At 31.6% G+C, this 27,750-nt stretch overlaps 2 long non-coding RNA genes across 2 annotated transcripts; both read left to right on the top strand.

Moving 5' to 3' along the window:
- Nucleotides 1-9,579: 9,579 nt before the first annotated feature.
- On the top strand, nt 9,580-18,079 carry LOC143238439 (uncharacterized). The gene is made up of 5 exons (XR_013020580.1): nt 9,580-9,791; nt 11,810-11,920; nt 12,875-12,929; nt 17,557-17,654; nt 17,927-18,079. It is a non-coding gene; the product is annotated as an uncharacterized LOC143238439 (long non-coding RNA).
- Nucleotides 18,080-21,822: 3,743 nt separating this feature from the next.
- On the top strand, nt 21,823-26,177 carry LOC143238438 (uncharacterized). The gene is made up of 3 exons (XR_013020579.1): nt 21,823-21,855; nt 23,845-25,512; nt 25,696-26,177. It is a non-coding gene; the product is annotated as an uncharacterized LOC143238438 (long non-coding RNA).
- Nucleotides 26,178-27,750: the final 1,573 nt, after the last annotated feature.

Genomic DNA, 27,750 nt, shown 5'->3' with positions numbered 1-27,750 from the left:
CGATTCTTAACGGACTTGTACATACTGTTCGAATTACCATTCTCCACTTTGCACATTTAATATAAAAATTGTCATCATACGAGCGTCACACTAGTGCTAATACTGTTCAGAAATCCTTTTTACGATATCGGCGAAACATCAAAACATTTTAGTCTAATAATAATTAAGAACGGGCATTCTACATTAACTTGGTCTCCATGAGGAAAGGGACTATTGGTCCCAATGGACGTCTACTCATGAACAGATTGCTCTAATACCTTTTTAGATTTCCCTTGCACTAAATTCGTCAGCGTATAGAATTGCTCTTTGTCTCTAATATCAATACTTGTGACGTGTTCGAAACAGCAAGGAAGAGAAATATCACATTTTAAGGTAACTTTTATTTTTTCCAACTTCCTGGAATTTTTCCCTTTAGCTTTAGGAACGGATAAAGAAATATTGAGAGTATCCGACGTCAGTAGGTCGACTTGTTCGTGAAACTGTCTGGCAGCTGTTTTGTTTTCGAAACTGAAACCACCCATTTGGCTGTGATCGGTGGAAAGGAACATGGTGTGAAAAGTATTATCTTGGGCCTCGTAGTTCGTCAAATTGTCAATGACATCATGTCAAATAATGAAACCTGTGCCTTTTTCGGCGAGGACCAGTTTCAGTCTTCCTTTAGTTCGTGCTCTCGTTTCTCCTTTATCAAACAGCAGGACAGGGATACCTGTCAGGGCTAACTGCCATTCTTCCTCTGGCTTTCTGAAAACAGATTGGCCTGACACTGGCACACAAACACAAGTGTTTTGTTGCTACGAAAAACCGTTTCGACTTGGGCTATGTCAATTCGCTGCATATGTTATTTCATTCATCTTCTAAATCTTGTCGAAAATCCGCATCGTCGAAAGAACCGCAACTGATCCTTTTGTCTGTGTCCTCTACATTAATTCGGCCCAGGGTATCATATTTTTCTGTCAGTTTTGTCCGGCTACCTTTTCTTTGGAAGATGGTTCGTGTGAAGCTTCTGAGTAGATGATATTATCTGAATAGTTCGTATCTGGAATACTGAAAGTTCTATTTTCTGAACACGACTCCACAAAGTCATCTTTTTCACAAGAAGTATGTTGAATATTTGACACATGATCAGACATTTCCATGTTTATGTTATTATTTGAAATCGTTTTTTTTCCTTTATAAATATTTAATGAATTAATTCTTTCTGTTGGTCCAAACTATGAAAGGTAGAGATCCTTCTATAAAAATCAAATATTTTACACAAAAACCTTGAAAGTCGTTGAGTGTATAACTTAATATCTGTATAATACTTCGTGTGATAGATTTCTTCATGAACTTGTGACATAACCACCAAATAATACAAGATTGTTTTTCTCCCTGTAAATAATAGAAAACGCTCAGTTAATAAATTTTATTTCTATTTTACTAGATACACAAATTATTTATATACATTCGCATGAACGAGGTTTATGTGAACTTGTATGAAGCAACACTCTAGTAAAGTTAATTTTAAACAGAAATTTATTTTGTACCAACAATCTGAACAATATTATAAAATTTATTTCATTTCTGAATTATTTCATGTTATATCTCTGAAATCATTATCGACATTAAAAACTACGGAATTTTAACACTGACTTTCCGAAAAATAGACTACTCTAATGTCTGTAATAAAATAGAGTATTTACGATTGAAATGAATACAATGTTACAATACTTTACACAGATACCAAAACATGTGTGAAATCTCTTTTATGGCTAGTCCTGTTTTTAATAAATATTTATTGTCCGTGATAACGAAAACCCACTTGAAGTAAAATGTATTATCAAGATGGCTGGTACGAGTATTGAAACTTTAAGTAAAGTAAAGTGAAGAACAACATTTCAACATTCTTATGTCATTTTCATGTCAACAAAGAGAAGTTGCAATGATTTTAATGTTGTATTCCTTTTATTGTAAATAAATGTTTATACAAAAATGACGTTTTTAGATTATTTAAAGGTGGGGTAATATTACAGGTATCATTCTCGAACTGATAACTCATTTTCAAAGTTATAACTGCAATGAAAGACTGTTCTACAACTTACACTCAGAGTTATAACTGCAAAGGCCTATTCTAAAATATTCTAATAATTAGCTCTCCAAAGTGGTATCTAATGGTCAGTGATACCGTGAAATATATTCTGAAGTTATTGTATGTTTTTCTAGTAATGGCAAAAGATAAATATTATGAAGGAAAGAACCCTCTGTGATTCCCCCAGTAGCACAGTGGTATGTCGGCGGACTTATACCACAAGAAACCGGGTTTTGATACCCATGGTGGGCAGAACACAGAAAGCCCTTTGTGAATTTTTGTGTTTAATAACAAACAACAATGGCAACCCTTTGTAATAACCCAACATTTATTTTCGAATTGATGAACTGGAAATTCTAGGATAAGAAGGAATCCGTTTCCAGAAATACAGTATTAACCTAGTACGCTACTAATAACTTATTACGTTATTGAATTGCTCTGAAAAATTAAAGGTTACTAAAATAAATAAGAAGGAATCCTTAATATCTACAACACTTGGATCACTTTTAGGCATGGATAATCTACTAGTCGATTTATTAGCTATATTTTTCTGTATAGGCAATATCAAGCATACAACCCGATTCAACTTTATTACTCAGCACGTTATCTACTCGCCTACCCTCAAATAGAAATTCTTTTAGGCACGATTAGAGTAGATTCATCTATGAGACTTTGGTCGTGATCAAATACGTCAGTCGAAAGGGTTTGACCTTCCGAGTTCAAAACTGCAATTAAATCTCAAATCCATCAAGAAATGACGAAGCTGTGAGCTAAACGTTTGTGCTTTTAAAAAACAACAACTCAGAGGTGTACTACGAACCGCTATGCCGCGGCTAAAAATAACAGTAAGAGCTAGTTAGTATTGACCCTACAATACTGATAAACAGTATGTTTTCAAGGCGATATCGGTACAAAGATATCAGAAAATAGTATCACGATTTTAAACAGAAGGTTAAAGAGCAAAAGGGAAATAAATCTTAATTATCTGTATCCACATAATTATTCCTGTTATCGCTGATTAAACACGAAAAATAATTCACGTTAACTACTAGTTTTAGAGAAAAGTTTGGAACGAAGATTCGAATCTTGCACAATAGCGGTGTACGTGCGAGACAGGTTTCAAACGTTCAACGAGTTTTTTTAACGTTATTAGAGCCAAATCAACTTTAGGGTTAACACCTATCTTCCAGTTCACGTCGTATTACCAAATAAGACGGAAACAACGTTTCCAATCCAAGCATGTACTTCCAAATATTTGTTTTATGTTCTTGTTCAGTTACTTACTCCTTATTTCGCCAGCCCTTATTTTTTTCACAGGTACAACTTAAATACCTTGATTGCATGACATTGAAGGGCTATTCGAATTTACAGCTCCCAGCCAAGTTTACAAAATTCTCTCTAAAATGTATATTATATAACGTGAATAGTTAGTTGCACGAAGTGAAGGCTTATATTAGCATAAGTCTTCATGTTCTTACACTGTCCACTAGCGTGGGGGGCTCTAACTAACACAGAAGTAATCTTTCAGGCTCATCAAGATAAAAATGAGAGTTCGATAAGCGGTGGGCACAGTCAAATATAGTCCGTTATGTAGCTTTGCATTTAACAAGAGACAAGTGAGCACAACCGTTAGTCCAACTAATTTTATCATATTGAGTAATTATATATTTCTGCCTAAAACTAGCGGAAGTATTTTGAATTTCTTTTAAAGGGCCCTTCACGCGAAGCATCAAGTTTGACAGTGTAACCGGCATTCTTTAGCAGTGTTTCAGCCCTTATAGATGCCATCTTTAAAAACTTTACTAACAGGAGCTAAGCGTACGATTTTTTAACCCAAGATAACAAAATGTAGTAACTGAAAAGTACAGTTAACACATAATCGCTGCCTATATTTACTTTGTACAACCTCTAGAATGGCCTGAACGAGTCCGAAATGCTTGGAGACCAAAGTACGACAAAAAAAATAATAAAAAAAAATCAATGAATGTAGTCATGCTTGATTGATTTTAATTCATTAATTTTAAACAATTATGTTATAACTTTTTTGCGGTTTATTTTAGGTAATCAGTGATAGGGTAAAAATATTTCTTCTAATGTCAAAAATCCTGACTACTGTTAACACGCTACTAATAACCTACAATGTAAAATAAGACTTGTAACCATATAATAACAAAGTAATATTTGATTGGTGTTCCATGTAAACAGCTATACTGGAGAAACTTGTTACTAAAGGAATTTGAACTTAAAACAAATAAAAAAGTCTCATAAAAGTAAAAACTATTATGAAATATATGTCGCCAGGAGACAACAGTTAAACTGTACTAGTTTTGTCTCAGCAATTTAGGTAATAGAAATATTTCGTGCACACTTGTACAAACAGACGCTCTTGAAAACTATCTAAACAATTTGACACGTGAAGACTGCTTTTATGAAAGTCTTTTAAAATCCGACAAGTACAAGCGATTTATCTCCCATCAAGACTTAACCCAAGGGCATAGGGGTCAGTGAAATCTCATAGTCAAAAGGCGACGGAGTCTCAGCTCAGTGAGGGTCAAAGCTGTGTAGGGGAACAGCCACTAAGAGAAATAATTTTGTTTGTTTCGGATATTTACAAGGGCTATCTGGGTTAGTAGTCCCTAATTTTAAAGTGGCTACAACAGCGCTGACATCCAGCCCTTGAGCCACTCTAATAATGTAATTTCAATGTCGCTCTTTTGAAACAGACCCAAAGTGCGAGGCGCGATTTTAAGGCAACATGTAAGACCTCCGATTCACAGTCCAGAACGCTGACCACTGTCCAGTCAGTCACGTGATAAATTACTTTTGTTTTTTTCACATATTACGTCTAAAGATTTAATTGCTTGCTTGTTTGGAATTAAACACAAAGCTACACGATGGGTATCTAAACCCGGTTTGTAGCGGTGCGAGTTTACAGACTGTGGCACTGGAAGGGACGTGTAAAGAGAAACAAAACTAAGACACTTAGCACCTTTTCAGCAAAAGCTCGTTTCTCAAACACAACAAAAGTAATCAACTTAAGTAGAATGTATCTTTTATTGATTTCAATGCTGCAAGTGATAACAATTCTGATAGCACATATAAGGTAAAATTCGAATTTTAAAAACCTTCGACAGCATACAAATAGCCCTTCACGAAACATCGCGTTTAACAACAAACAAACAACTTACTCCATTCACTTTATAAAAAGATCCACAGTGGTACAGAGATAAGTGTATCGATTTTCAACACGGTTGATACCCCCCGATGAATATGCTCTACAATAAACATATAAATCATAATAAACAAACACTTTATAATATTCAAGATATAAAACACTCGTTAATAAGTGGCCTTAACGTTCAGCTTTAACTTTTAGGTAGAAAAATAGAAAACTTCAACGAAATATTGGTTTTTGTTTTCTTTTTCGAATTTCGCGCACATTTACTCGAGGGCTAACTGTATTAGCCGTCCCTAATTTAGCAATGTAAGAATAGAAGGAAGGCAGCTTGTTATCACCACTGACCGCCAACTCTTGGGCTACTATTTTACCAACGAATTGTGGGTTTGATCGGGACACTATAATGGCCCTACAGCTGAAAGGGCGAGGATGTTTGGCGCGAACCCGCAAGTCTCAGATTACGATTCGAGCGCTTTAAACACCTGGCCATGCTGAGCCCCGAAACATTGGACATCCGCCACCTTCATCCAAGCCATTCTTACCAAAAAAGCATCCACAACTAGAAACAAATTTCAAAGACATGTTCATGCAAACGCACTTTTAAACATCAACTGATTTCTTCCAAACAAGCATGTTGAAACCTAGATATGTATTTCCAAGATAGCCTGGAGAACTAAGACAGACAAACAACCTGTTAGCGACTTTTGAAGATTTCGACACTCATTATCGAGACAGTCTCATCACAGATATGGAACTGATGCTGTGTTCGACAGAATCTTCTATTACTGTCTCGTGTTCTCAACATTTTTACTCCTACAAAGAAAAAACAATCTTCGAAAAACGACGACCACGAGACGTTTTCAGACTCATTATCGACCCTTTTTAAAAACAGTCCATTATTCATTATGTATACTAATAATTTGTAATGTGAACATATTACCACATGCTATTTATAAAATTATTGTACCTTTTAAAAAGTAATGGATTAATATGTTTCTAGTCTTATATTTTTGTGAGGTGATAAAACTGTATACTTTCCTTGTAAGTTTATTATGCAGCAGTTAGAAAATTGTGCACAATTACTATTTAATTATATGAATTTTACTAAGTAAGTGGTGTATTATATTCACACAAGTAAGCACCATTTCTCCAAGTTATATTAATAACCTTTTAGAAGTGTATGTAGCTGTAACATTCACGGTGTCCTCATAATATGATGTTAGTTTCGAATATTTAATATAACAGTTCTGCTTAGATTATATGCAGAAATTAATCTATTTTAGTAAATGTATGGTTTTAATCCTTACAATAGTAATAACACTAGGGAATTTTTTGATCTATAAACCTTCTAACCATTACTGTGATCACACTTTGAAAGTTCCTTGGAAATAATATATTTCTAAAACTGTTATTTTAACTCTTCAGAATTTGTCGAATCTCCCTTTAAATCAAAATGTACAGTTATTCAGTTACACATTTTAACACTGAGTTATGCAACTATTTTACTGGGACTGAAATAATTACAACTGAATACAAACCCTTATTGATCTAAGCTGTTTTTGGATGAATCAAATTACCAACACTACATTTTTTTTTCTTTCCTTGGCAGGTCATAAATGTGTTAGATGTTTTAATTATTCAAAATTACTAAATTTTATAATTTGAATCATATTTTCAATACTTCAAGAATACCATTCTACAGACTGATTAACCTGCATACTTATTTTTAATCTACATCACATATTCTATAAAATTGTTGTGATATTTATAATTTTCTGTACTAAAAATTAACTTCCAAAAAGTACTTATCTCCTTTACACAGGTCTGAAGTAACCAGGCAGTTAAGACCCTCAACTCGTAATTTGAAAGTTGCTAGTTCCAATCCCCATCACACCAAACATGCTCACCCTTTGGCTGTAGGGGACTTCTAATGTTACGGTCAATCCCAACATTCATTGGTAGAGAAGTAGCCCAAGAGTTGGCAGCGAGTGGTGATGACTAGCTGTCTTCCCTCTAGTCTTACACTGCTAAATTAAGGATGGCTAGTGGAGATAGACCTCATGTAGCTTTCACGAAATTATAAAACAAACAAACAATCCTTTTACATCAATAGATATTCTCATTCAATGCTGGCATCTATTTGTGAAACTTGTTTTCAAGCATGTCCTGAGTTACTGCCTCCTCTTGATTGCAAATTATTCATTAAAATTATCATGTGACAACCCTCCATCAGTAATAGTGCAAGGTATTCTCATTACGCTTATGACTTCCTCTGTTCAATTCTACCAGATATCACTTTAAGTTCTCTTAGAATCTGGAAGCATCAGGTTTTAATGAAAAGGTAAGATAGGAAGTGTGAAATTTGGTAAGAACCTTCCAGAAATACATTTACAGTTTAGGTGAATTACAACTTCCAATACAGTGCATTATGTCATATCAACATATAGCAAGAATCTTACATTGAATAGGTGGAAGAAACAGTTTTAGGGAAGGAAAGAAGCATCCTCCAAAGCCATCCAGAGGACACACCTGAAGACAAGAAAGTCAAATTTGGAAAACTGATGTGGGAGACTGAGCCAGGTATACATTTCACCCAGATAAGAAAGATGTGGTACTTATGGGAAAACTGGAATGTAATGAGGGCTATCAATCTTCATTAGAAGAAAAGTGAGGGCATAAAATACAGTGGAGAGTCTGAAGGAACAACAACACTTGAAACAGTGCAATGGATGACCACAAAGATCTATTTTCAAATGCAGACCGTAATGATTCACTCAATACAAGGCATGGTAGGGATGAAGAGCTATTCTATTCTTAACCATATATGTTTTGGTTTAGAATAATGGCTACTTTGATAATACTTTCACAGTTGACTAGATGCCCCCATTAGTTCTGTCAAGACAATATAAAATAAGCTTAAAACAGATTTACCAGAGATCCATACAATGAAAAATAAACTTTGGAAGTACTGATGTGATTAATTATTATAGTTTACAAAAATAGAGGCATTCATGTAATCCACACCCTGCATACTGACACACTTGGTGATTTATTGAGATGGAAGATTAGTGTGAGAAAATATTACATTATAAAGAACATGGGGTTTACCAAACACAAGTTATAACTTTTTGATAATCTATAATTAGTTCAGATGTTTACCACTTTGCAAAATAAAATTGACATGAGGAATGAAAATTAAAACAGACTCAAAAGGAAAAAAATATTAAAAAATGCACTGCAGACTCAACACATACCTAGATAAAAATTCTGCACTTTACAGGTCACAATTCTTTCGAAACAGAAACTAATTACATGATTATGTTCTCCTTGTAGCTGTAGTGTACGTTGATCATGCATTTGTTCTTTTACCTTTGGGCTGGGCATGTATAAATTTGAATTAGAAAAACTTGATTTAAACTCCAAAAAATTACAAGCCAGAGTAAAAAAAAACAAAAGAGAAAGAACACTTAACCAGGGATAAAATTACCATATTCATATCACACTGATATCTGAAACATTTTGGTATTGTTTCATTATGTGTATGCTAGGCCTAGTGGTCAGTGTTCTGAACTCTGAACCTGGGGGTTTATGGTTCTAATCCTGTTGCAGCAAAAATGCCCTTCAACCTTGAGATTATGTGAATGTTGTAAAAGTGATTGTCAAATCCTGTTATTTGATTAGAGTAACCAAAGAATTGGCAATAGGTGCCATTTCATAGTCTTATCAGTTTAAAGTTAGGGATGGCTAGTGTAGATGTTCAGTGTAGTTTTATATATTTTAATGCTCCCGACCGGTTGCTCAGCTGTAAATTATGGGACTTTCCATACTAAAAGCCGGGTTTTGATAACTGGGGAGACCATAGCACAAATGGCAAAAAATTGGCAAAAATTAGTAACAAAATATGACATTCCAATTAATACCAAATTTATTCAAAAACCCGGCACAAAACTGAGGTCTATACTATGTAAAAACTACACTGACAAACACCACACCAACATTATTTATAAAATACAATGTGATAACTGCCACGACTTCTATATTGGAGAAACAAGTAGAAAAATGGAAACCAGATTCAAAGAACATAAAAAGTCACCTTCACACGTTTTCGAACACTGCAAGTCAAATAAACACAACATAACCATAGAAAACACTCAAATACTAAATAAAGAAACAAATATAAACAAACGTAAAATTAAAGAAGCCTTACTTATACAACAACTTAAACCCAAAATAAACCAATATAAAGGAACGCCTTTATACCTATATTAATATAATAAATAAAATTATATATTCAAACATCTAATACCGCCCTCTACATTTCGACACACAGTTACACAACCCCTTTCAAACATGTGGTCAGCTTCCGGTCAGTTACCTCTTTCTTTGTGAACCTGACGATGACCGAAGAAGGTCGAAACGTTGTTCGCTCTTCTATGTAAAGTGTTTTCTCAGCCCAAACGAGCCGTTTTTTGCATATAAACAACTGACTAACTATTAACCTTTTCTAGATTTATAGAAGAATAGCCACCTTCCTCACTGAATTGGGTGAGTTTTACTTGTTTCTAATATTGGCAATTTCAAATGAACATAGGTTATTTTGTATGTTTTGTTCATCATTTTGAATAACAAAATTTAACCAGAATCTGACTGCAAAAGTTCTTATCCATATTTATTTTAGTGCTAGATAAATACTGTTGCAGTCACACAAAGTTTATCAGAATAATTTATACATCTTGAAAAAACATATACATTTTATTGGTGAATAAATCCAAATTATGCACACTTTTCAAAATAGAACTTATTTCTTTAAAAAATTAATTTATGCCACATTATGCATGTTATCTGAATTTTTAATTAACTTTTCTGTTTGTACAGAATGTATTAAAATAACATTAGAAAGTAATTATGTAAAAGTATATTGAACATCACTAACAGCACACTTTATCACTTTACCAGTCTTAGTTTTATTATTGATCATGTCTGAGTGTTTTGTTAAATAAACTAGTGGGTCAGTGTGAAACACAGTAAAGTATATTTAGTTGCAATACCATATAGTCTTGTGATCAAAGCAGTGAAAACTGTTCACATTGCTAACATATATATGCAGAAATACATGAAAAATTGTATAGTATTTATATAAATATATTTATGATAATTTTAAGGTTAGATGATTATTTGTAACTTTTAATTTGGTATTATGTATTTGATTTGATGACAGTTCATGATGAAGAACAGTAAATATCATATACAGTGTACAGGGATACTGAAAAGGAAAACTTGTAAATACACATTTTAGAGGCAAGCACAATATGCAAGCAGTGCCATGGATATAGTATTTTAGTCTTTACATAAACATCAACATGTTAATATGTAACTCAGATTGTCATCCTTTCTTGATTAGAAATACTTTTCCAGTGTGTTTTATATTTAGCATACAACAGACTTGTACATTCTACTAACAACTTGCAACATCTTGTGTAGATATCCATAATAAATTCAGAAATATAGTGAACATTCCATCTGTAATATGGCATTTGTCCAATAAACCGACCCCATGCATTTTATATTAAGGATATATGTGTGTTTCAACATAATTTTTATAAACTTGTGTATGAAGGCTACTAATAAAATAAATTTTAAAATATGGAATTTTATTTTGAGATAAAATCATGTTACAATAAACAATAAAACATCTCTTGTTAATGCAGTCAATTGATGTAGAGATATTACATAAATTGGCTTCAGTACTGCATGTTATATATTTTAAAATTGTCAAAGATTACTAAAATGTGTATAAAATTACCATAAAAAGATATTTCCACTGTAAAACTAGAATGTAAAGCTCTTTTTTATGTTACAGTATGGAATGAAGTCAATCATTTTGATTTAAAATTAACTTGTGTTTCCTAATGATTTGGCTTGAGAAGTAGTTCGTGTTTGCTAATTCATGGAAACTAGTGTATCTAGACCACAACTGTCTTGATCAACAGTCATTGGTATCCTACTTCTGACAACAACAACAAAAAAATGGTGGAGGCTAAGATAAGGCTTAACATTTATTTAGATCATGGACAAATTAAGAACAATACGGAAAATTCGTCTTCAGTTCCTATGATTTGTATTTTATTCTGACTTCCTCTCCCTCAATACAAAAAATATTTGACCGTAGTATTTCTAATTACTCAAAACTACATTGCAGAAATATCTTTGCTCCGTGTGACAGCAGCAGAGTCACCTAAAAGCTGGACCTGAACCAGACGTAGAATGATATTTATAACTATGGAAAATAATGAATTTTGTAAATAAGAAATAATTCACTTTCAGACAGAAAGATATTTATACTCTAAAGATTTGGTTTGAAGAATAGAACTTAATGTTTCACCTAAGAGCTCTAAAAACCTCTGACATGATGGATGTTAAATGACGAGTTTAATAGTATTATCAATTGGTTGTCATTAGTGTTAAGGTAGTTTATCAAACATTTTTATTTATGTCAACCTTTTTCTGTATGTTAATATTCATTTTGTAAAATAGTAAATACTGTTCTGAAATATTGTATATAGAAATACATCGCACTCAAAGTGATTATGAAAATAGTTTGACTTTGAAGATGTACATGTTGAAGTTTGTCAACTACTATTCATCAGTTTTTACATTGCATTTTTTAAAGGAAGGTGAGTAATTTGTGTTAAAATATGAAATGAAGTTGTTTACAAAAAAAGAAACAGTGAACTCAAAATAAATGGTACTAAAAGACAGCTGATAATACATAGTTATAAAAACTAATCTTTCAAGTTGTTTTGTAGACTAACTTATTACTGTTCATAGAAGTGTTTAAAAATCACATGTAACATGATTTTTGAAACATTTTAATGTCTGCATGTGTAGGTTGAAGTAGATTAAGTTGTTGAAGCAATGTGCTAAACTGTTGTATTTACCTTTATGTGTTCATTTTTTTCTACTTTTGTTGGTTTTTAGTTTTTAATACAAAGATATTATTACAATTCATATGTAAGAAAAATGTTTTAAGCAATAAAACAAACTTGTAACACCATAATAAAGGGTATTCCCTTTCAAATTCAGATTATAGGTAACTAATCAAATATTGAAGCACATTATTTTTTGTTCATTAAAAATAAACTTAGCATTATGAGGGCCCTTTATTTATAAATATTGCAGATAAAATTAATGTTTTAGCTGAATAATATAATTTATTGATGTACAAGTCTAAATATAACAAGCTAAAATGTGAATTAAATGGTCATGGAAATTTTAATAATAACTTATTGAAATGGCATAGAATTCTTTATTTTTTAAAAATGTCCTAAACTTGTACTTCTTACCCCAATGACACAGCAGTATGTCTGCAAACTTACATTGGTAGAAACTAGGTTTTGATACTGGTGGTGGGCAGAGTACAGATAACCCATTGTGTAGCTTTGTGCTTAATTACCCACAAACTTGTGGTTTTACCTTTGAGATTTTAGGAGACTTAAAATGAAAAAGGACAATGGAGAAAGTGTGAATAGTTCATCAATACAGAATTGACTTTTTTAGAATTTATTTTTATCTTTATGTTACATGTGAAGAAAGTTGTTTATGTTAAAATTTATCTTTTGATGCAACAGGTTTGTTGGGTATCCAGGACATTACAATTCATTGTTTGGATATCGACAAGAGGAAGTATGTATAACATTGTCAGTTTTTTTGTTTTATAAAAGTTCAGATGTTAAACTGTTATTTAAATTTTCTTTTTGTACACAGTTTATTCATAGTACCGTATAATAATTCCAAAACATACTTAACATCTGTTGACATTGTAGCTATTTCTCAATATCCAGTGTCATTAGCTGCTCGGTCCAGTGGTTCTTTGAAGACATTGTGTCGGCTGGTATGTGGAATACTTCTATTACACTCCTATCTTTTTGTTTACATGATCTGGCCAATTTCTCTTCTGATGGCGTCCCAGTACTTCCTGTATATTTTTTTACCACATCTGCTAGGCTTTTACCAGAAATGAGTATTTTCCTCAATCATATACTCTTTTATTTTTTCAGGGTCCCTTTATTTTCATGGTATCTCATTCTGGGGTGAGTGCTTCTGAGGCAAGTATGCTTTCTCTTTTTGACTTGATACTAGCAACTACTTTCATTATAATTACTACCACCAGTATGCAACAGGTTCTGTCAAAAAATACAGCTAAAAAGGATCTTGCTAATCTTCATATTGAATAAATTGTGATTGATTTGCTTTGAAAAAAATGTAGGGAACTTGATTCCCCTATTGCACAGTTTCCAGAGCTCTGTTTTTCAGGTCTCCCCAGTGCATTTTAGCACACCAGGCTGTATTAGTGAAGCTTGAGAATCTGTGGCAGACAAGAGGCTTTTCCACCAAAGTTTTTGAGTGTGTTCAACCACTCTTGGAGAAAAGGGCAAAGTCAGGGGTCCTCCTTCTAGAGTTTCTAGATGTTTTTTTTCATCTTTCAGAAAAAGTGGCTCCAGCCTTCCTGGGAACCTACTCATAAATTTGGTTCATATTTTGCATACAGTTATCTAGTTGGGGAGTGCAAAACCCTTCTCTTTGATCAGTGCCAGTTTTGGTTATCATTTATGGAGGTTGGTTCACTATATCATAATTTTGAAACTAAAGCAATTCCATTGTAAGTCCTTGGTTGAGTGCAGGTTCCACATGATTCCAGGGTTAAGTAGAATACACCTTATCCACTTGGTTAGAGACTGAAAACAAATGTTCATAATTCCTTACCAGATGAGTTCTGTTCATTTGTTGAGTATGACATATGGGATCCCATTATTCCTAGCCTCGGGTGTTACCTTTTGGACTTGTTAAGTGTTGCTTACTTTCGTGTCGTTATTCTGATGGTGCCAAATGCAACATTCTTTGGTTACATGTTGGTATCTAAAGTGTGTGTGTATATATACACATATAACATTGTGGTCTGATAACCATAGCCAGCAACATGGGATATAGGTACTACAACCCCTTAATTTCAACCCTGAGCCATAGAATCTTGGCTGTCTGGTCAGGGGTGGCCTACTTGATGATTATTCATATTCTGTTCTGCCTTTGATTTAGGAACAAAGCTCCAAGTGAAGAGCATATTTTTCATAGAGGTAGGGTGTAATTTCCACACTCTTGTACCACTTTTTCTCTTGGTACATTCCTGTTCTATACAAATGCTTTGTGTGTGGATCATGCCTGCACTGCCCCCTACACTTTTATCAATGTGAGATTCTAGCTAGAGTGTTGGTGGATGGTAAGTATTATTGGAAACAATTTTCAATTTAAGTAAAATGTTAACTTTTATTTTTAGATAACTTTAGAAAATAAGCCTTCGAGAGGCTTTTAATTTCTCAGTAATCTTGTAATTTTTAAGAAACTAAAACTGGAATGTAATTGTCACTTTTCTGTTCTTTAAGTCATAATAAATAACATCATGTTGTTGTTTGCAGTTTATTATTTATAAAATCCTACCTTTTTATTTACTTTTGCACTACCAAAATAATTAAGACAACTTGCCATTTTCAGACTTTCATTTATATCTCCTGGTAATATTGAAACATGAATGTTGTAAAGTGTCTTTAAAGTTGATATAGTCATGTGAAGATTGTATGCAAAATGGTGGTCAGTTGGCCAAAATGGCCATTAACTTAATTAACTTCTAAATACGTAAGGATATTATGAGTTAAGAATTTAAATAATAAGTTAAAAAGTAACTGAAACATTGAAGGGAATATTTTATTAATTATTGTGTTGTTTGTTCTTAGTTTAAGTTGAAATTTGCAAATAGGATTTGATTTTATACTGTATCTATAAAACTAAATATGTTCTATAATTAAGGACTTTTGTGATTTTCTTTTCCAATGTTCTTTTTTTAAGTTGTCTCTTAGACATATTCAAAAGAATTTTTGGTTTTTGAAATTTTATCCCAAGAAATTATAAGTATCCAGCATTGTCACTGTGTTGTAGAAACAACACTAAACATAAAGCATTGTAAAACTATCTCCAATTTGCACATATCATTCAGTGTTGCTCAGACCTGTGTTTAGGCCTGAGTTTTATTGCTACTAGCAGTAGTATAGATCTAGGCTTAGATAAGATCCAAGATCAGTAATAATTATTCATTTATACACAGACAAATGTAATTTAGATTAGAAAGTAACATACCTAAATTACTTCTTTCTTGTTCTAACAAACTGCATTTTGATATATGTACATAAGCTCCCACATGACCTTACTAACCAGCACTGTTTGAGGTAATCTACTTTACACAGACAACACTGATCTATGACCTACTTTATCAATATGTATATGCTCAATCTGAAGCCTGGTTAGACAATGTTTTGCTCAATAACATAATAGCAATCAGTCAAATAACTATAAGAAGTCCTGTATTTGCACTGGTATTTGGGACCTGAAGTCATAAATTCATGGTAAAAAAACATGAAATCTTGATTTTATTCAAAGAACACTTCCTGTTGGCTGGGAAAAATAGCAATATTAACCCTTTTCCGTAGACATTTTTTTCTGTGCATGTCTTAAGGTTTTAGTGAGTTACATTCAAAAGTTGATTAAAGTATTTTCTTTTCATGATATACTATTAAATAAACTCTGAAAACATAGCTCGTAATCCATATTTTAATAGTATACAAGTTTAAAGATTTTACTTTCAGAAGGCAATATTTAAAATAAAAAAACTAGAATTTTCTAGTGTAAGAATTGTAACATTTTCTCTCTAGGCCTTTTCTTCTCTAATTTATTTACCACCCCTCCAAGAAGTAGAAAATGAAATTTAATGTAAATCACTTATTATTATATAATTTCACTAAGGCATACTATAATTTTCATAGTCTTTGATATTATTTGGTTCCAGAGACATGAAATCAAATCTATCTTGCCACACCCACTTGTGACGTCCTCTTTATTAGAAATTACCAATAAGTGTTTAAGCCACTCAGTTCAGTATTACTTAAAAACCAATAGAAAGCCGTGGTTTTCATCTGTCAAGTGATTTATCATATTGCAATGTTTCCTGTAAATAAAATTCCATATTTTGCTTTCAATTTAACCTTGATTGCCATGGGAAATTATTGTTTAAAAATAGAAATATCTTTAGATCAGTTAGGTTAGATTGAGTAAAATAAGTACTACTGTTACTACTAATAATAATAGGCCTGGCATGGCCAGGTGGTTAAGGCACTCGACTCAAATTGAGGGTGGCGAGTTTGAATACCGTCACACCAAACATGCTCGCCCTTTCAGCCGTGGGGTCGTTATAATGGTACAGTCAATCCCACTATTTGTTAGTGAAAGAGTTGGCACTGGATGGTGATGACAAGCTGCCTTCCCCCTAGTCTTGCACTGCTAAATTAGGGACAGCTAGTGCAGATAGCCCTTGTGTAGCTTTGCACAAAATTAAAATAAAACACACCAAAAAAACACACAAACAAAAAAAAACTAATAATAATAGTAATATTTTAAAAATGTTCATGAGTAGCTCGTGCATAATGGAATTCAAAAGCATAGCAAGAGCTGCATATTTGTCACATGATTTACAACTTATTAAGGCATGAATAGTAATTAGTTAGGGTTATAAAGGCAATAAAACAATAACATTTAACAATGTATACACATACACACACTATTATGAGCATAAAACTATTTAGTATAAACATAAGTAGTTTAATATCACAATTTAAAGTCATTCCAGACAGTCATTCTTCACTGCTTCATGGGTTACACCAGTAACAAGGATTTAGGTTTAGATATTACAGAAAAAGGTTTGAAATTTTGAGACTAAGAAAAGTATTTTAAGCTAAACATGGAAATCAACATTCAGACTAGCAAACAGAAATTCTCTATTTATTCATCTATACATATGTAAGTATTCACAGATACATTTTTAGTGAAAATACTTCATCAAAAAAATATAATCTTCGGTGTGCAAAAAACTTTTATGTTTACTTAAAGCCTGCCAAATGATGTGAATACATTGTAATACTATAACAAGCACAGAATAATTGTTAGGTCAGTTCCTGGGATTGAGCCTGTCATGAGAAACTTAAACTATGAAGAATCAATCAAAGTTTTTCGTGTTAGTCGCACACATTCTTTAAATTTTGAGGTTTGAAACATTATTTTTTTGGACCATTTGATCCTGGGCAAGTTATTAGTGCTCTCACTCACTAACTTGTATCTTATTGTACTTTTCAGTCTTGTGTCCTTTCTGAGATATTTTTAAAGTGGTATTGCCACAGTAATTTTGAAACTGTTTTTCTACATTTCTTTCTAGTGTGGAACAGGAGGGTGTTTGTTTGAACTCTCTTTGCAGTTAGCTATAATTGTGGCAGGGAAGCAGTTCATTAACGCTGTGGTGGAAATGGGTGTTCCGTAAGTTTTTTAGTTAAAATAGACATTTATTGTAATAATTTCATGTAAGAACATTTTCTATGACAGTTGGCTCATTTTGAGATATTAAAACTGTTGTACTTTTTTTTTCAAAAAGTGATTTTGATATGTTCAAGATTCATAGTTTATTAATGTTCAGTCAAACATGTAGTATGTCAGATTGTATGTAAAATTAAACTATTTATACATTCATGTCAACAACAAAAACTGATATTATTTTAAAACTAGGTAAAAATATTTTTGTATTTATCTAGATGGCTGTTACGGGCTTACAAGAAGTGGTCAGTGCATAAAAAGGGTCAGTGTGCTCATGAAAACCATGCACCCACTCAGTGGGAGAGTGACTACAACTTAATAAACCAGGAAGAACTGGGTCTTTTTTAGTGAATATCTTGAAATGGGTAAGGCTTAAGTTTAAAATAATGATGTGAAAATAATTACATTAATAGATACATATGTTCTACATAAAAAGTTGAACAGATTAAAATGGTACTTTTTCCATGTCTGTGAAAAATGTTAGATCTTTAACAATGACCTTGTAGTTTGTACATCATTCAAGAGCCTTAAAATCAAGTTATTCTAATTGTAGTTAACTGAGTAACTGACTACTATGGAAATGAATGAAATATAATTATTTTAAGTATCTCCAACGTAGTTTAAAATACTTTTAGATATATAATGTATAATTAACAGTAAAGATGAAATGTGTGATATGATAATAATATATGTAAAAACGTAGTTGGAGCAGCATTTAGAATGTTTTTGATGATGTAGAAATGGATATGAATTGTGTTTATTGCTTAGCCTGAAGGGTTATAATGCTAAGATTAAACATTTGATTCCCGCTGTGGTTATGGGTCAAATTCCACATCGTACAACTTTGCATTTAACAAGAAACAAAGAAATTTTTTTTAATGTTATGGGTTTCAGCTTGTTTTTCAGAACAGTTTAATGTATAGAGGAAACATTTATTGAATACCTGTAAAACAGCTACACCACCTCAATGATTAGTATTTTTTGGAACAGCAATTTTAAAGGTCCTTGTCTGTGTTTTAGTTTGTTTGTTTTTAAATGAAACATTATTAATATGCTACTTGATTTTGATGTTAATGTTTCTGTCTTGACTTTCATGTTAAACTAGAAATTAAATCTCGTATTCAACCACCTCTAGACCTGAATCAACACCATAAGGTTAGAATTTCTCTGTAATAAAGTGTGATACTTCCAAGGAGTCACCACATGTATTATAGGTATTGTAGTCCATTAATTACATTAATACATTTTACTGTCTAAATCATAAAACTTCCTCAAACATTAAATGTACAGTTCAGTTAATAAACGTTTCTGTAATTTGTTCTCCTTCTTCAGTGTTGCAGTTTGATTTGTCACAATTTTTGTGGTTGCATTTCCTCTGGCACCATTATTTGCTTTACTGAACAACATCACAGAAATCAGGCTCGATGCTATGAAGTTTATCACTTTCTTATGACGACCTGTTGCAGAAAGAGTTAAGAACATTGGTGAGTGCACAGTGTGGTGAATACAGCAAGCTGTTTAGTTTTAGTCTGTTAAGAAGAAAGTAAATTGACAATGTTACATATTTTTTATTTCAGACAAGTCTCTGATTTATTATGTTACATACATTATGTATTATTGCTCTAAATAATCAGTACTTTGAATTTAGTTGTTATTTAAATGTTAGTATGTATTAAAATATGATATTTGCCAACAAGATTGACATGTACTATTCTCTATTATGACTCAAATATATTAAAATATACAAAAAAGAAAAACGTCACAAATTATAATTACAGTTATTACAAATTAGGGTTTAGGTACAAGAGTTTTAGAAACAATACTGAGTTTTATATATAATCTAGAACTCGATATTTTATCGACAGTCCAGGCCCATAACAAGCAAATTCAATCCAAGTTGAGACTGTCACACATCACTTAAGCTGGCTATCTTGGATGGCTTTGTACTGATTACAAGCTGAATTTTTCCAGGAATGCTATTTAATGTCCTTGTAGAAAAAATAATATCCCAAATTAATGTGCTGAAATTGAATGGTTTGTAATGTTCAAAATCTACTGCACACCTGGTCTCCAATTTTGTTGTTTTATGATTAATTGGTGTTAATCACAATTATAGCTTCTGAGGCCTATATCACACTGACTTTAACTGACTAATAATATTCTTCCTGCTCTTGGCATGTTGGTTTATATAATTTATTGTGAGTTTCTAGAATATTTACCAAAGTTGGAAGATGCTAGTGTTTTCGTAAAATAAATAAATATTAAATCTTACTCTTGAGAATCTTCTACAAATTTCAAGAACAGATGGGACTTGTGCAATACATGGCCAACAATATACATCACATGCAAAAAAGAAAACTATATTGAAACAAGCGTAGGTACTAAAACAAATGTATCATGGTAAATCTGTTAGAAATCACAGTCTGAAGCTCTTAAAATGTAGACAATAATGTTGTGATACACAACTTTTTTGTGACGTACAAACACTCTTCCATTAACTGAGTGAGGACTGATATTAGTAAATAATAACAATCATTTGACAGTCATGTGTAAACCAATCAGTTGTAAGAAATATTTGGATTTTAGCCTTGTAGGTATTTTCATTATGACATTTCAATTACCCAGATAGTGAAGTAATGTAATATTCATACTTTGAAGTTTGTTTTATTTCAAACCTTGATTTTTTATACACTAAATATACAGAGAAACGTTATTAGAGCTAATTAATAACTTCTGATTAGTCTTAATTTATAACTTAGCTGAGATATATTTATATATAATCCATTTTATACATGAATGTAATGTCAATGAAAGAGAATTGTTTTGTGAGCAAAAAATAATAAAAATATTAGACAGTAAAGTTATTGAAATATATTCCAGTTATCCTAATAGGTTGATTCTATTTTGATAGGAATATGGTACAGAATTCTTAATTCTGTTGGAAAGATTTCTGTCATCACAAATGTAAGTACAGAGAATTATGAGCAATGTTTGTACTTGTTCTTTACCTTAACTGTTAGTAATATCACATACATTGATTACAGTGATAAAGGAATACTTCATACACATGTATGATATTAGAGTGAGACACCTTAAGAATCATTATAAGTGAAATAAACTCTTTGCATTTCCTTTCAAATTTTATCTAAATTATAAAATTATTTTGAGAAACATTTGATGTTTAAGGTGATTATTAAATTAATGTAATTAATGTTATAAGTATAGTCAGTTCCAAAACTGTTACTTAATATGATTTCTTTTAGAATTTCTGTGTACTTGTGTTTTTTCTGCAATGATTTTCTGAAGCACCTTTAGTGGGTTTATAAAATACATTGATGTGATTTCTTTTTGTGAGTCAGTTTACAGGTTTACACCTACTGACCATCGGTTGTTATTAATTAAAGACCAAATTTTGTACATTAAAGAATTGTCATGGTGTTGATCCATCACAATTTTGATGTAATATAAAGACATAATTGTTATTATTATGAAGAGACTGGAGTTTATAATGTATTACATATTAATGTCAATAGAAACAATAAATTGTTTTTAACCTTTCTGATCACCTGAAGTACAGTGTCACCATGTTATTACTTTATTTTGGAATTATATAGTATAATAATTCTATATAGTAAATTGATGTTCATTTAATATAAAAAGTAATGATGTCATAAGAAATTTAATATGAAAATGCTATTATTTTCTGTTCTATCAAGCATGGTTAGTGATGCAATAGACATTTAACACAGTGAATTTTATTATAATCCACAATGTCAAACCTAGTTAACTGTGTACTATGACGTTTACATATGTGAATATTTTTTTTTACATTGTCAAATATACTTAATGGTGTGAAACTTAATAAGGTTTGCTCTTACACAATCAAACTAAATAATATTACAGTATATTATTTAAGGTGAAAGAAAGTATGTTATTTTCTGAACTGTTAATTCTATATTCTTACTTTTCAGGCACTAATTATTGCCTTTACATCAAGTTTTATAGATGAGACATTTTATAAATTTTTCATTTCACCAGATGGGTCACTGAATGGATTTCTGAACTTTACTCTATCAGATTTCAATATCAGTGACTTTTCTGTTGATATGAATATCATTTCTGAAAACACCAGTATGGAATACTGCAAGTAAGTGTTAATTTTGTTTTTTTGTGTTAATGTAACAGAGCATAGAAAACAATGTATGTGTGATTAAGAACCAATGTGGTATCTCTTTAACCCTACTGACATGGGATACCAGTGTGGTGTCTCTTTAACCCTACTGATGTGAGACATCAAAGTGAACAAGTTACAACCGTTTTACGTAGATCCAAACTTTAACCCTACTGACATCGGACATGAAAGTGCACGAGTTACTACCATTTTACGTAGATTCAAACTTTAACCCTATTGACATGGGATATCAAATTGTGCAAGGTACAACCATTTTATTGAGCTAGTTTCAAAGTTACCATCCAGGAAAGTATTTTCAATTACTGCAACAACAATTTGACCACAATGAACCAGATGCAAGGCAATTGAATGCAACATGATACATTTGGCATGTATAAGTTAGTGGAAATGATGCCTAGCATGTACGGATAGATGGGTACAGATGATGTCTATCATGTTAAATGTATGGGTGGAAATGATGTCTAGCATGGTCGGAGGTGTTGGAAAAGATGATATCTAGTATACGTAGATATTTTGATGAAGGTTATGTCTCGTATGCATAGACGTATGGGTTGAAATGATGTTTGGCATGTGCAAATATAATGCTGTAGATGATATCTAGCATGTGTAGATATATGGGTGGAGACAATAAAGGGTTAATTAAACTACTTAAAATAATACATATTATTAAACTTGGTACAAAAAGATACTTTATAACTTAAATATTAGTATTACCTAAGATTTAATTCTTAAGTTAAAAAATGAATATACTTCTCTACACAATCTGGTGATGTTCTGACTTTTCATTTACAAGTTGTTTTTTTTCTCTCCTCTTGTGAGGGTTTCAGATTGTTCAACCAATCAGAAACATATATGTAGCAGATACTAACAACTCAGAATATAAAATTTCAACCCAAATGACAAACCCTTCTATTATCTTCTGTTTTTTCAAGAAATTTGTGTAACTTTCATTTATATTGCTGTTAGACAATTGGTTGTATTTATATAACTAATAAAAAGAGTGTATTCTATGCATAAATCAGGCAAGTTTCTTTTTGTTTTGGCAGTCAAAGCCAATACTTCACGAAGCTAGTCTGATGGGTTTAGACAAAAAGTGTTGCTTTAAGTAGTAATGAATTTGTTTTTTGTTTTTTTATGAACCTAATTGTAGGTTAGTTAGAAATAACAGTTGTTTTACAATTCTATTCAAGTGCATTATGCAATATTTTTTAATGTAACATAATTATTCATAGTACTAAACAGAAATTTCATTATCCTTCTATAAACATAAAAAATAATCACAAGAGATTTCATAACATTCATCATTAGTTTTATTTTTTATTCTAAAAGAAGTAACATTTGTACAAAACTTTAATACATTTTTCTCTAAGGAAGATGAAAGGATTGTTTCTAGATTCTGTTTTATGTGCAGTAAAAAGTTATACATCTTCAAGAGAGAGAACTTTACTGACTTCATCTTCAGCAACATTTGAAACAACTACATTAACTCTTTTAATGACTGTATTTCAGGATTGATACACAAATATTGTTTAAATAAAACACAAATAGAACTTGAAGAGTAAACCCTTCGATGATGTTATTACTTTTCTGCTGGTACAAATCTATTAATATTTCCCAGACATCAGAGCCACAAAATTCCAACAAAATCTCCTCACTCAATAGGATTTCAAAGGAACTTTTTTGGAAGAAAACTATAGAATTAATTTCTAACAATTAGATATTGCTAACAAACTTGCATATTGCTGTTCATATAAGAGCACAAAATGTACTTAGTTGTTTAAGTTAGAAAGTTAACTTTATTTTAAAAAACTTGACTGAGTACAGATAACAATTTTAAAGTAAAGTTGAAATTTTATAAAATGCAAAACATCTTCTATACAATAATTAGTTTAAAATGCTGGCTTCTATTTTAAGGTAATTTTATTTCATGGTTTCTTCATTCAGGTACCAAGACTATAGAGAGTCCCCAAGAGCAAGCAACAAATATGAATATAAGACGTTATATTGGCAGCTGGCAACAACTCGCTTGGTTTTAGTTTTTAGTTTTGTGGTTGGAAACAAATTTTCAAATTATAGATCTTATTTTTGACTAAACTGAATTACATTTGCAGTTCATTTTTAGTTTATATTAAAATATATCAATATACAGTAGCTTTCACTTTAGGACATAAAATACAACGTTCTTTCTTCAAAAGATAGAATATTTTTAAATGCTAATTGTAGAACTAACCTGAGACTTTATTTAACCAAAGTTTTCAAAACAAATATAAAGTGTGAATAGCTTTTATTAAATCACCTTTTATTTGTAATTTAAATTTTTTGAGGAAGCTAAACATATGTTTCATTGTACATAAACCCACAGAACCAGTTGAGAAATGCTGTATTAAATTAACTTCAAGGGAGTTGGAAACTTTTTAACATTTACTGAGACTGAAAATGTATAAACATTATAACTATGTTCAGTTGTTTTTAATGAAGCAACATAAATAGAGTATAATAGGTAATACATTTTAATACAGCCAGGACAATCCCAGAATGTTTTTAAAAGCTTCAGTAACATTTACTAAGTTATCCTTCACAAAATGGATGGATCAATCATTTTTGTTATAAAACTATCTTTTTTTTATTACCCAATTCTAAAAGTGTTAGATTTTTTTGTAGCTTCTGTTCATCCAGTATAATGTTTTTCTAATTGTGTAGCACTGATACTGTTCTGAATGACTGTACATGCACATTAGTAACTTAAGAAAAATTCATGATTTAATCATTGTTCATAAAGTTTTATAATCTGGTTAAACAGTGTTATGTAAAAGGATTATGTTTTAAAAACTTCTCCAGTGAAACTTATCATGTTTTTACTTTTTTTTAGTGTCTTGTATTCATCATGACATCTCTAATTTGTTGGCTAATACCAGACATTCCAAAGTCTGTGAAACTACAGATTAGACATGAAAATCACATCGTCAGTGATGTGATTATTGAACAAGAACTAAAAAGAGCAAAATATTTTGAAAGGAGGGAAACACCATGATTTTGGAACATTGTTTCACAGATTGGTAATATTTCAAAATTCAATCAAAATTTGAACAAGGCAGAGTTTTTTTCTGTTTAAGAGGTAAGTGAACAGGTTCATAATAACATCTAATCAAATATCTATGGTCAATGAAGTCCAACAGGGAAAACAGTTTCCATACATATATGTGCCACATGAACAAGTACGTTTTAAACTTTGCAAAAGTCTATGTTATTTAGAAAATTTCTTCTTTCACTTAACATTTGATATATTACAACCTCAAAGGTCAAACCTTGTTAAATCTTAAACAAATTATTTGTTTATATACTTAATGTTTACACCATCTTGGTGACAACAGTTTTAAACTATCTTGTATTATAACTTTGATGTTTTCTTTTGTTGAATGTTTATAAGTACTTAAAAGTTGTGAGAATATTGTGTTCATTATTTTTAACCAAACTTCTATCTTTCATGTATCTTTTAGAAGAGGTGTCGGCAACCTTTTAGGTCTCGGGAGCCAATCTGAATTTAAAACAAGAACACTGCAGGAAATCAAAATAAACACTTATGTTACACACACACACTTAATGAAATACTGTGTAAGTAAAACTAAAGAAAATGTAAATTGATTATAATATTTACAGTGTGTTCTTTTAATGACATTGGTGCTGTTACATAGTTTTGTTCCTTTCCCTGAAGTCTGTTTCGCAGCTGGTCAAGTGTAATTTCATGTTCAGTTTTTCTACTATTATTACTGAGCACAGGTTTTTTTTCTGATTTAGGAGAATCTCTGAATACACAGGTAGAACCAAACATTGTGAAAATGAGATGATACTGTGGAAGTGGAAGACCATTCCAGAGTTGTAGAATGAAGTAATATGTCTGCTCCAGTCACCTTGTTCAAGTTTGTATCTGCTAACATAAATCTTGTGTGAAACAATTGGATATGATGATTATTTCCAACATCATAATTGGAGATTTATGTTAGCAGTTACAAACTTGAACAAGGTGATGTGCCAGCAGAATTCTAAAGAACAAGACTTGAACAGTGTTAGCAGATCAAAAACAAATGCTACAATCTGTCACAGTTCCAAATTGTTATCAACTTTGCCATTTGTGTATGAATCTCAAACTTGTGTTCAGTTTGTTTCAGAAACACCATTGTTAAGATAATGTTTACTCTTTGAACTGTTTTAGTGTCTCCACAATGTTAATTTCCAGTGTTTTAAAATAATGATAAATCAGGAATTAAAGTTTTGAATTTTTACACTGGTCATCACTTTTTTAAATCATTGTTAAGTAGGTTTAGTAAAAAAAAAGCTATATTTTTGAAAAACATCTTGTACTAAATTTTGTTCAGAGGAAATTTATCTTAACCTTCCTCTCTTTAGTTCAAAATTTATCATCTATATTGTTTTTATATGTGTCAATATACGTTGGTTGTCAGTTGTTTTTTTTTAAGTATGCTGTTAAATTATCAACAGAAAAAAATTCTTGAAATGATTGCAACAAAGAGTAAACTAAAGTTATTTGATTAACTCAAAGGAAAATTCTTTAAACTTAGTAAAAAACTTCAGTTTATGAATTAGTACTCACTGTTATAAATGTGTGCACTATTGAAAAATATTGAATATTCATTCATCTAAATGTATTGGATACAACTTCAGTTTTGAACAGATTTGTGTTTAAGTATGTACTTGTCATAATCCTTTAATCATAATTTGAATCACTAATTAGGGTGAATGAAAATTTAAAGTAAATGAACACTAGTTTATTTGTTTCGAATGTTTATGTAACAGCAACCGCCCCTAGATTTTAACTGATACACTAGAGGGAAGGAAGCTGCTCAATAACACCCACCGTCAACTCTTCAACTCTCGGACAATTATAATCACATCACTTGACCGTCAGCTTTTAGACTATTATAATCAAATCACTTGACTACCAACTCTTGGACTATTATAATTACATCACTTGACCACCAACCCTTGGACTATTATAATTATATCACTTGACCACCAACTCTTGGACTATCATGATTACATCATTTGACCATCACTCTTACGGTATACTGAAAACCTCAAAGTGCATGCGCGATTTGTTTCTGCAATGGGATGCGATACACGGATACACAATCCAACACGCTAAGTACTAAATCACGACCTGTCCAGAGAGAATGAGCGAGCCACATAAGAGGAAAAATGTACTTAAGTAAAGACAAATGTTGGAAGATAATTCTTCTTTAGATACGGTGTGTTTTGTTTACATTTATATTGCATTAAAATATTGTAAATAAATTGAATGTATATCAAAACTATGTGTTCTGATGTCATTTGTGTTATTTATACGATAAAACTTAAATCATCAATCTCATATACACTGGCACAGTTTTCTTTATTTTTATACAAGACGGTAGAGGACGTTTTGACACCGGAAATCCGATAAATATCTTTAATGGTTTGTGTGCAACATGCGTGTTTCTTTCACACGTCTCACGCTACTGTTTAAAAGAGCAATATTTAGAATGTGAAATTATATTGAAAATTGCTTCGGTCACGGATAACGTTATTCACAGTTCCTGCTCCTAAAGGACATGAAAGGATGTTTAGTTACGTATAGGAGAAAGTTATTCGTCAAGAAGAAAATGACTGAAACCAAAAAAGTTGAATTGATTGTTAGCTGAGAAACCACGATAGCTCAGAAGAGAGTGTTAATATCAATAACAGTGGTTGTACACACACGACACAACCTCGGACATGCGCATTTTATTTCACAGAAGATGTTTATCTTCTGTTTACTTACGAAAGCTTAAAGAAATTTAGGTGTATCTTTTTTTG

The sequence above is a fragment of the Tachypleus tridentatus genome, chromosome 13 (assembly GCF_004210375.1).
Source record: "Tachypleus tridentatus isolate NWPU-2018 chromosome 13, ASM421037v1, whole genome shotgun sequence".
NCBI classification, from domain to species: domain Eukaryota; kingdom Metazoa; phylum Arthropoda; class Merostomata; order Xiphosura; family Limulidae; genus Tachypleus; species Tachypleus tridentatus.
This window is presented reverse-complemented; position numbering and strand designations above follow the sequence as displayed.